This window comes from Triticum urartu, chromosome 5, assembly GCF_003073215.2.
Source record: "Triticum urartu cultivar G1812 chromosome 5, Tu2.1, whole genome shotgun sequence".
NCBI lineage: Eukaryota > Viridiplantae > Streptophyta > Magnoliopsida > Poales > Poaceae > Triticum > Triticum urartu.
The window spans coordinates 532,634,093-532,644,349 of record NC_053026.1 but is presented as its reverse complement, the minus strand read 5'-3'; positions in this window follow the sequence as shown (position 1 = coordinate 532,644,349).

The following is a 10,257-nucleotide window of genomic DNA, read 5'->3' as shown; positions in this document are numbered from 1 at the left end:
ATCTCTTCAACCGCTTCAAAAGACTCGACAATGAAAATGTTCAACAAACCTTCGATCGCCTCACTGACATCTCAAATGAGCTTCAAGCACTTGGTGCCACTAACATCACCGACCATGAGGTGGTGAAGAAATTGCTGAGATCGCTTGATTCCTCATTTGACACTCTGGCATTGATGATACAAGAACGTGCTGATTACAAGTCACTTGATCCCGCTGATATTCTCGAGAGGCTAAATACTCATGAGTTCCAACTTGCTGAAAAGAGAGATCTCTATGGTTCAATCTATGGCAGAACACGTGCACTGAAGGCCAAGGCAGTATCTGAGTCTGAAGATGAAGACTCTGGTAGCGGCCTTGGTGATCCTGAAGAACTGAGTCATGATCTGGCTCTGCTCATGAAGAAGTTCAAGAAGTTCTCAAGACGTGGTAGCCTTGGAAGATCCTCAAGGAGCAATGATTCCTCATCCAGTGACTACAAGAAGAGGCTCTGTCACAAGTGCAAGAAACCTGGACATTTCATTCAAGATTGTTCTCAGTGGGAAAAGGAATCAAAGAAGAAGAAATACAAGGATTACAGTTCTGATGATGCAAAGAAAAAGAAGAAATCCACAAAATCCTCATCATCAAAATCCTCAAAGCCTTCATATCAAAAGAAGAGTAGCTCCAAGAAGGCCAGGGCATTCATTGGCAAGGAAATGGACTCTGAGGTTGAATCTAAAGAAAATGAGGAAGAGGAGTCATCTGAGGAGTCCGAATCCGGAGTGGCGAGCCTTGCTCTCGCTACTGCATTCGTCAGCAAGTCTATCTTCAACATTGAGGAAAATGACCTCACCAACAAGGCTGATGAAGGGGATGATGACTACGCTCCCACCTATTGCTTCATGGCAAAGGGTGCCAAGGCACTCAAATATACCTCCTCTGAATCAAGTGAGAATGAATCTGATGAAAACCTTAAGCCCAGCTATTCTAAACTTGCTAAGATTTCTATAAAACAACAAAGGGCTTTAGAAAAGGTTCAAAACATGCTAAATAAAAGTGATGATATGTTGGGTGAAGAAATGGATCGCACTGAAACTTTGACTGAAAATCTTCAGAGACTTCAGTCCAAGCTTAACAAACTTCAAAGTCATCATAACACTCTCTTATCGGATCATGAGAAGCTTTCTTATGAATTTCTTCAAAGAAAGTAAGACCTTGAGAAGCTAAGAGTGAGTTATGAAGATCTTCAGAAGGAGCGCGATTCATTACTTGCTCAAAAAATCAGCGCATCTCAGGAAGAATTTGTTCCTCCATGCTTGAAGTGCATTGAACGTGAATCTGCTAATTCTTCACCTGAATGTTCAAATGCTGCTAATGTTTCAAATTCTTCACATGCCTCTGCTATCACTAATTCCTCATCTGAGGACATTGCTAGTTTCACTGACGATGCAGGGCTGAAGGAATTGTACACGACAGGCATGTACAAAAGCCTCAAAGGGCATCAGGCTCTTTGTGATGTGCTTAAAAAGAAGATCCTCAACAGGAACCCTAGGAAAGAGGGTATCGCCTTTGAGAGGAAAATCAATGCTGATGGTACATATTGGAAGCCTGAGTAGTACCCCAAAACTACATGGGTTGCTGCAAAGGGACCTCCAGTTGATCCATCTAACTTATCTGGATTTGAATGTGAATCTCCTCATTCTGATGATGAGTCAATTGACTCCAACTATAAACTGTTCAAAAATCAGAATGGTGAAGTATTTGCTAGATATGTTGGCACTAACTGCAGGAACGGCTCCCCTGTGAAGAAAATCTGGGTTCCCAAAAGATGCCTTGAAAATCTTCAGGTGAATGTCATCATGACGCCACCTGTGAAGAATAGGAACGCCAGATCAAATTCTTCATATTTATCAAATTCCTCATATGGATCAAAATCCTCATATGATCATCATCATGCTAACCCGTCTGTTTCGCAGGGAAGATCTAAGGATTATGGATATATGCATTATTCTTCAAATCATTATGTCCATAAGTCCTCAAAGAATTTCTCTGCATACTCTTATGCTTACTCTAACCCCTCTTATGTGAGACGAAATGGACTGGCTTCCATGCCATCCTTTTCGTATGGAGCTCGCAGAATGATGAACTCTTTGCCACCCATTCAGATGTGGGTGGTGAAGAAAAAGAACTAATCTCTTCTGCAGGGTCAGGTCTCCAGACGCACATAATCGTCTGAAGAATTTTCTGGAGACCTGAGCATGCCTGAAAGGACACAGGCTAATCATGAAGAAATGAACTTTCATTTCTCACGTCCTCATATTGCTTTATCAGTTCTTTTACTTGATGAAATTGATCTGATGAATTGATGTCATATTCTTCACTGATGAAGTATATGAGTTTGTAAGCTGCACTAATTCATCTACAGGATGATCAACCCAAAGCCACTGAGTGGGTCCTCAATAGTGGATGTACAAACCACATGACTGGTGACAAGAATCTATTGATGGATGCTCCATTATCTCCATCGCATCTGAAGCATATCATCTTTGCTGACAAAGGCAAAAGTCAGGTATTGGGTCTAGGTAAGGTTGCGATTACAAAGGATCGACACATGGACAAAGTCATGCTTGTTGAGTCCTTAGGATACAACCTTATGTCTGTCTCAATGCTTTGTGATCTTGATATGGTTGTTGTCTTCGGCAAGTACCGTTGTGTTGTGGTTATGGAAGCTGACAATTCCAAAGTCTTTGTAGGCTTTAGGAGAGGAGACCTGTATATTGTTGATTTCTCTACAGGACCACAACCAGCCGTGTGCTTACTTGCAAAAGCTTCAGAAGGCTGGCTCTGGCATCGACGACTTGGTCATGGAGGCATGAGGAATTTGCACACGCTTGCGAAGAAGAAGCATGTCATTGGCATCGAGAATGTCAAATTCCTCAAGGATCACCTATGCAGAGCCTGTGAAGATGGGAAGATGACCAAGGCCAAGCATCCAGCGAAGACTATCATGACCACCACTCGCCCATTTGAATTGCTTCACATGGATCTCTTTGGTCCTAATCATTTTTTTGCTATCTCAAATGAAGCATCTCAATATGGCTTCGTTATTGTTGATGATTATTCTCGTTACACATGGGTACACCTTGTTACTTACAAACATGAAGTGCAGGAAGTCTTCAAACGATTTTCCTCGAGGGCTTCAACCAACTTTGGTGTGAAGAGCAAGCACATCAGAAGTGACAATGGCACTGAGTTCAAGAATTCTGATCTCGATGACTATCTTGATGAACTTGGTATTACTCATGAGTTATCTGCTCCTTACACTCCTCAGCAGAATGGCGTCGTGGAGCGCAAGAACAGGACTCTTGCTGAGATGGCTCACACTATGCTTGATGAATACAAAACGCCTCGTCGTTTCTGGACTGAGGCAATTGATACTGCGTGCCACATCATCAACAGAGTATAGCTTCACAAATTCTTCAAAAATACTGCCTATGAACTCCTCACTGATAAGAAACCCAATGTAAGTTATTTCAAAGTCTTCGGTGCTAAATGTTGGATTAGAGATCCTCATCACAACTCAAAATTTGCACCAAAAGCACATGAAGGTTTTATGCTTGGTTATGGAAAGGACTCGCACACCTACAGAGTCTTCAACAACGTTCTTCACAAAGTTGTTGAAACTATAGATGTGCGGTTCGATGAAACTAATGGCTCGCAAAGAGAGCACCTACCTACTGTGATAGATGAACCAGCACCTGAGGAAACTATCAAGTTCAAGGCTACTGAGGATGTCATTCCTACTGAAGAATCTGCTGAAGAATTCATTCCGGAACATGAAGAACGTTGAGCTAATGCACCTGAAGAAAATGCTGAAGAAAATGGTGTTGAAGAAAACGCTGATCAAACTCTTCAACGACAACCAGCTCATCCTCGCATTGCAAAAGAAGTGCAAGTTGAAAAGATCATCAATGACATCAAAGCGCCAGGTCCTCTTACACGCTCAAAAGCTTCACATTTGTCTAACTTTTGTGAGCAGTATGCTTTTGTCTCTATTACAGAGCCCACTAAGGTAGATGAAGCATTTCTGGAGGCTGAGTGGATTCAGGCCATGCAAGAAGAATTACATCAGTTCGAGCTCAACAATGTCTGGGAACTGGTTAAACGTCTAGATCCTCGCAAGCACAATATCATCGTCACAAAGTGGATCTACCGCAACAAGCAAGATGAAAATGACCTTGTTGTGAGGAATAAGGCATGGCTGGTAGCTCAAGGCTACACAGGTTGAAGGAATTGATTTCGATGAAACTTTTGCACCTGTTGCTAGACTTGAGGCTATTCGCATATTACTTGCTTATGCTAACCATCATGATATCACTCTATATCAAATGGATGTGAAAAGTGCATTCCTCAATGGTAAGCTTGAGGAAGAAGTATATGTTACTCAACCCCCAGGTTTTGAAGATCCAAAGAATTCTGACAAAGTCTTCAGACTCAACAAGGCCCTCTATGGCCTCAAGCAGGCCCCACGGGCTTGGTATGATACTTTGAAAGAACTCTTCATGAAGAAAGGCTTCAAACCCGGTTCACTCGACCCTACTCTTTTCACTAAATGTTATGATGGTGAATTGTTTGTGTGCCAAGTATATGTTGATGATATTATCTTTGGCTGTACTGACCAACGTTATAGTGATGAATTTGCCTATATGATGAGTGAAGAATATCAAATGTCTAGTATGGGAGAGTTGAAATTTTTCTTAGGTCTTCAAATTCGTCAACAACACAATGGCATATTCATATCTCAAGAGAAATACCTCAAGGATGTACTGAGGAAGTTCGGCATGCAAGATTGCAAAGGCGTCAAAATTCCTATGCCCACAAATGGCCATCTGTGCACTAATGAAAATGGTATTGACTTCGATCATAAGGTATACCGCTCCATGATAGGTTCCTTATTATACTTATGTGCATCTAGGCCAGATATAATGCTTAGTGTTTGCATGTGTGCCCGATTTCAAGCTGCACCGAAGGAATCACACCATAAGGCTGTGAAGCATATTCTTCGATATCTAGCTCACACACCAACACTTGGATTATGGTACCCCAAGGGCTCGGTGTTTGATCTTGTTGGATATTCTGAATTTGACTATGCTGGTGATCGTGTGGATCGCAAGTCAACATCTGGTACATGTCATTTCCTCGGACGATTTTTGGTCTGTTGGTTCTCGAAGAAACAGAACTGCGTATCACTATCTACTGCTGAAGCTGAGTACATTGCCGCTGGTTCTTGCTGTGCCCAATTGCTATGGATGAAGCAAACTTTCAAGGACTACGGCGTCAACATGAAGAATGTACCTCCCTTCTGTGACAATGAGAGTGCCATCAAGATTGCTCACAACCCAGTTCAGCACTCGAAGACAAAGCACATTCAGATTCGTCATCATTTTCTTCGTGATCATGTGTTGAAGGGCGACATTTCTATTGAGCATGTGAAGACTGAAGAACAGCTAGCCGATATCTTCACAAAGCCCTTGGATGAGAAGAGATTTAGTAAGTTGCATTGTGAGCTAAATATCCTAAAATCTTCGAATGTTCTGTGAAAAGGACACTCATCCTAACACTTATGCAAAATTGATGACTTAGATGTGCAACACATGAAGAAACGTTTTACTTCAATCAATGAAGAATAACACTCTTAGTGTGAAGAAATTAATGAAGAATTTGATTCTCAGAACCCTACGTTAATTGTACGCAGTGTCTGAAATCATCATTCTTATACGGTGGGTCACGCCACCACCAAAAGTTGACATTCCTCAAATTATTCATATTCTTCAACTTTGCATAGTCTTCACTGGTTTCGTTGTTTTTCTTCATTGGCTATATATATATATATATGAGTTTATGTCCTCTACAGCATTCACTTATTGCTATTTTTTCAGGTTGGTTTTCTGCTAAGTGAATGTGATCGGACCCTTCCCCTCTATGCTATAGTCAACCCAATCTGTTCACAAATTCTTCATGTGCGTTCTATTTGAAACTCGTTCAAAATCTTCATTGTGTCCTTGTCAGCCTAAGAAATTGCGAACGGAACTTTAAAACTAATCTTATCCAAATTTTCGGTTTTGCTGCTCAAAATGTTCCGCATCCCACGATAAATTTTTAATTCACCCACGATCTTACACGATCTCCACTACATAGTACGTGGGTGACACATGTCGTGCGAAGGAGAAGGGTCTGGGGCACGTTCGTCCAAAATCTTCGGGCGAACAGTTTTTCACTGCTACTATAAATACCTCCTCATCCCTTCCTCACTTCCTTTACTTCGCTCAATCTCTCTCTCCCACTCGAGCTTCCCAAACCCTAGCGTCGCCGCTACTCCATCGTCGCCGGTGAGGAAGAGCTTCACTGCCTCGACCTCGTCGTCGTTGTACTCGCGCCAACCGCGGAAATCTTCACCCTCCGCCGCCGCCATAGACGTCTTCCTCCGCCAAGTTAGGGCGTGGAAGATCTACACTGACGAACTCCACTGTTGCACCTCACTGTTCGTCGTGTTCTTCATTCAGGGTAATTAAAAGTTACTTTTACTGCCCTCTTTGATTCGAAGTTTCTCTACAAAATCTTCAAAGGTGTTTTATTCTTCAAATCTTCACACACTAAACACCTCACATGTCATCTGTTCTTGATTTGTTTCTCTAAGCATCATTTTTCTTCAAGATTCCTCAATTGTGTGGATCTTCGATCTATATAACTCTGGAACCTAAGACAAAGAACGCTTAGTGAAAATCTTCAAGACTCATCTGGTCAAATTCCTCTAACTTGTTCTTTTTGAAAAACCTTCTGAGAACGCATATGACCTCTCCAAATTCCTCGCAACTATACTCTGTTCACAGGTACACAATGTCGCTGCTGAATCACTAGGTTCTCATCAACTTAACTCATTTGCAGCGTTCCTCGAAGAAAAGTTGCATACTTCTTCAGAGAATTCAATTGTTCAAATTCCTCAACTGAAGAAAATGGCTGATGGTAAGAAGCCATAGAAGGGAGGAAAGAGGCCTGAGGTAAATACAGCATTTGAAATCCCTGATGACATATATGCTGGGTACTGCACACCTACTGAGGAAACCAAGAATGAGCGCAAAGTGCGCATTCAGAAGATAGAGAGGAGATGGGAAAGAGAATGGAGGGAGTACAGATATGTCACTCCTAAGTACAAGAAGAAATTCGCACTCAATCCTCCATGCCCAAGAGGTCCACTGGCACCTGGCCAAATTGCTGATCCCACCAGCCTCAAGCGCGGTGAGGACTATCCTAATGAATGGGCCAAGCGCCAAGCCAAGCTGGCGAAGCAAGCCAGAGAAGCAGTGAGGAAATTCAATGAAGACTCTGCTGTGGCTGTTGCTGCCTCTGCTGAGGCCTCTGTCAAGCCGAGGAAATCCATGCCTAAGAAGCCTTCTCGTAAGCCAAGTGCTTCACCAACAGTGCCCTCACGGCCAAGTTCCTTAGCTGCACCCTCACGGCCAGACTCTTCAAGGTCCTCACGACCAATCCCTCAAGCTGCTCCTCAAAATCCTCAGCCTCCTCCAAGTCTCAGCTGTTCCGACAAAGTCTCAACACCTGTGCATCTGCTCGTGCCAAAGGACTACGCATCTCCATTGCCTCTGGTGTCTCAGCAAGCTCCTCAGCTTGCACCAAATCTTCTGGCCCACTCCGATGAAGACCAAGGCATACTGGACGAGGTTCCTCGGCCAAGTCCTCAAAATAAGCAAGTCGCTTTTCAAGTGCCACCTGAAGAAGATGAACTTGCAGAAATCATCAGAGACAGACAAGTTAGGCGCTAGAGCCAAAGGCACACCTGTGCCACTGCTTGGATCCCAAGCTGATCCCTCGACTACATTGATCTCTGCACAAGGACCCAAACTCCTATGCCTGACTTCAAGCTGACGCTGTCAAATCACATGGCTGACTCATTTCATCCAAGAGGAGAAATGGAAATATGATCAGGCCAGGCAGATCAAGAAGGCCCAGTACAAGAAGAGAAAATACCTGAAGAACAACGTGGTCAATGACCACTGATGAACTTGTAAAAATCAATCTGAAATCAACCCTCAGACGACTTCAAGCCTACTATGCTGATTGGCAAGGAGCCAAAGTTAGATTTATAAAGATAACTGAACAGTTCACTTCAAATGTTGCTGCCCCAACGCAACAGGAAATTCCTCAGGCTGAAGCATCTGCTCAGCCGACTGAAGAACATGCCAGCACCGCTGATGACAATCAGGCTGCTGAAGAAAATGTGAGTTCCAGGGCTGATGACTGCATTCCAGCCACTGAAGAAATTGCCAGGGCACCCACTAGTGGTGTGCCTGAAGAAACTGAAGAACTCAGGGCAACTGCATCAGTTGTGCCTGAAGAAAATCAACCAGATTCCTCAGCTGCTCCTGCACCAACTTCAACTCCAATCCTTCCATCTGCATCAGATGTGAAGAAGACCAAGGCTGCAGAGCGTGCTGCAGTGAAGAAAAGGAAAGCATCAGTTGCTTCAGATTCTTCAGCTCCGAAGAAAATGAAGCCTATGACAAGTTCATTTGCAAATCCGATTGATGTGTTCCCATCTCAACCAGGCCATCAAAGGACCTTGTTCCTTTTGATGAAGAATATGTGATCCCCAGCGGATCTGATGAAGAAACTCCTTCTGCTGCTTCGTCTGAACCGTTGGATGAAGAAATTGAAGTGGATGCGATCCCTTCAACACCTATCATCTCCTCGCCTATGCCTCAGTTCACAGCTGAAGAGGCTGGCGTTGAAGAAATGGAAGATGAAGATGTGGACATTGGCTGCTCCACACCCGTAATCAGTGATGAATTCTGGGAAAGTCAGCATCCAAACTCTCCAATGTTCACCCCTCTACAGCAAATTCCTCAGTCCCCCACACAAACTGTTCACATGGGCTCTGAAGAAACTCATCCCACTGCATCTGTCCATGAGGAAATTCCAGCCACTAGCGCTGAAGAAACTGCTGCTGCTGAACAACCAACTACGCAGACTGCCACTGAGGAGGAACCAGAAATTCCTCAGCCTGAAGAACCTGCGATTGAGATTCCTGAGGTCGTGATGCAACTCACTGACACTCCTCTGCCGAAGCCAAAGGATCCATTCTCACGCAAGCAAAAGTTCAAGGCTGATGATTTCTTCGGCGAGCACGTATTCTTCGAAGATTACAACCCATATGACTCTGCTCGCATTAGGAAGAGGCGTTTCTGGACTGCTAGTCAAGCCAATTTCTATTCCTCAGTGCTGTTCAACAAGGAGAAGATTTTCTACCATGAGCATATTCCTCACGTGGATATGGAATCTCTGCCGTGCTTCGCACCAGTCCTCAGTGTTCTTCACGACGCTGGACTGCTCAATTTTTGCTCTGACATCTGCGATTGGAATGAAGAACTGATTCTTCAATTCTATGCAACGCTGCACATCACCGGAAATGCTGAAGATGTGAATTCATGGGTGCTGGACTGGATGTCTGAAAACACTCACTACACTGCACCAGCCTCTGAATTGCTTCGTGCTCTACCACTCAGTCCTCCCCTTGAAGAAGCTCGCTGCATCTACAGTGAACCTGAGCTCACACATCATTACATGCAAGTGCTGATGAAGCCTTTGAAACCAGGTTAGGCACCACAAACAGAATTCCTCGTGAAGGAATTGCTGTACGTGCCCAGAACTGTCTATCGTATTCTTACAAGGACAATCAGTCCTATCGAAGGCCACGACTCATCTGATGAGGAAATTGTTGGCATCATGAAGAATCTGGTATTCAACATCGTTCATGGCATTTCTGTCAACTATCACGATTTCTTCATGAGGACTATGGCCAATGTTGCACTGTCTCCATTTGAGCTGAAGCCTTATGCACCTTGGATCATGAGATTCCTTAGGACAAGGTCTTCACTCAACTACAAAGCTGATTTCCAGAATCATCTCAGCTACTTGTCCCCAATTGAAGTCCTCAAGCAGACATATTCCTCAGTTGATGGAAAGGGCAAGGCACCAGCTGTAATTAATGAAGGCATTCGTCCATTGGATGGTCAGTTTCGCAAAGCTGCATCTTATTCCACCAATGATGACTCTGCCACACATGACTCTGCCAATGCTCCCAAGTCCACTCCTCAAGCCACTGCTCCGCACGTGATGACTAACCGTGAATTTCTTCTTAGTCTTCACCAGAAGGTGGATCGAAATCACAAATGGGTTAAGCGTCAGTTTGGTTCACTTCACAAC